The sequence below is a fragment of the Phoca vitulina genome, unplaced genomic scaffold (genome assembly GCF_004348235.1).
Source record: "Phoca vitulina isolate PV1807 unplaced genomic scaffold, GSC_HSeal_1.0 scaffold52, whole genome shotgun sequence".
NCBI classification, from domain to species: domain Eukaryota; kingdom Metazoa; phylum Chordata; class Mammalia; order Carnivora; family Phocidae; genus Phoca; species Phoca vitulina.
In genome coordinates this window covers 3,442,522-3,443,941 of record NW_022589755.1, presented here as the reverse complement: position 1 = coordinate 3,443,941, position 1,420 = coordinate 3,442,522, and the positions used below count along the sequence as shown (strand labels likewise).

At 68.2% G+C, this 1,420-nt stretch overlaps 1 protein-coding gene across 2 annotated transcripts in view; it reads left to right on the top strand.

Annotated features, from left to right (window-relative positions):
- The first annotated feature begins 1,084 nt into the window (after positions 1 to 1,084).
- CNOT3 (CCR4-NOT transcription complex subunit 3) overlaps positions 1,085 to 1,420 on the top strand; it is a 13,529-nt gene continuing 13,193 nt past the window's right edge. For both annotated transcript variants that reach the window (XM_032388767.1, XM_032388766.1), the window contains exon 1: positions 1,085 to 1,329. The gene's annotated coding sequence lies outside the window, so the exon portion shown is untranslated. The remainder of the gene's footprint in view (positions 1,330 to 1,420) is intronic.

Genomic DNA, 1,420 nt, shown 5'->3' with positions numbered 1-1,420 from the left:
CCTGAGCAAGTGCCTCCCGAGTCTTGGACCACAAGTCACCCCTCGCGTTCACTCGCGCACTCATTCATTCATAAGCACAGCTACGGTCTTCCTGCGGGTGCCAAGTCCGGAAGGGCAGACGTGCCGAAGTGGGAGAGCGGGAGGGGACAGGGTAATCCCCTGAGTGCCCTCGGAAGCGGACGTGCAGGGGAGAGCTGCTGTCCCGGGCGGAGGCAGGACGGACGGTGCATGCGTCCCTCCCCACCCCATGGGCGTGCGAGGGGCCGGTGACTTGGGGCGCTGTCCACCGCTTGCTTCCTCCCTTCCACAACACCGAGTCCCAGACCCGTGCCGAACGCGGGCAGCTGCAGAAACGCGACGCAGCCGGGGCATGGGGACCCGAGCCCGCTGGCTACGCCCCGTTTCACAAGCTCCGCCGGCGGGTGCCGCCCCCTCGCTGCGCCCCCGGACCGGCCGGGGTGAACGACACCAGGCGGGGCCAACGAGGGGGCAGCTCCTCCCCTCGTCGATTGGCAGGCGACCTCGGCTGCGCCCGCGCTCGGAAGGCACCTGTCCGCCTCTCATCAGGTGAGCGGCTCTTCACGCCCACGCTCCATGCCTTCCTCCGCTTTCCCCACCCACTTCCGGGCCCAACCAATGGCTTCAGGGCAGAATATCCCCTCACAACCAATTAAAACCGGCTCTAAACTTGACGAACGACTTCCCGCCCCTGATCAGCCTAGCTCCTCCCTCCGGCCAATTGGTTTAGGAGAAGGGGGACGGGTGTATCCAATCAGCACGACAGTGGCCTCTTGATTGATGCACGGGCCCTCGCGCTGGCGTGTTGTACCCTGAGGCGGGGAGGAGGAGGAGCGGGGAAGAAAACCTGAGCCAATCCTAGCAGCCTGCGCGGGAGGCCAATCAAACGCCGCGCCTTGGAGGGATTGCCCAATCGGCGAGAGGAGGCCGGCTGCATCCCTGCCAGGGACCAATAGAGTGCGTCCGAGGGGGCAAGAGCGACATGCCGCAGGAGCAATCATAGGCCTATGTTCGGGACTCGGGGGCGGGTCGGCGCCAGAGACGAGAAGAGAGGAGGGGAGGCCTCCTCCACCGCCGCCATCTTGGACCGGGCCCGGTCAGCTTCCGCGGAGCCATCGGCAGACGCCGCGGCCTCCCTTGAGCCCCGACCCCGTCGTCAGAACAACCCCGGGCCCACTTCCCCCCACCCCACTTCCGCTTCGCGCCGCTATCGCGATAGCGCCCGGGCCCGGGGCGCGAGAAAAAGGCGGCGGGCGCTCGCCTCCCCCGCCTGTCGCGATACGCTCCTCAGCGGCGGCGCCAGCTCCTGTGGTGAGAGCGTCAGGCTCGACTGGGCCGGACCCCTTCCCCTCCTCCCCAAGCGCCGCCGCCGCCCGTCCCGGCGACACCGCCGCCTGTCGCG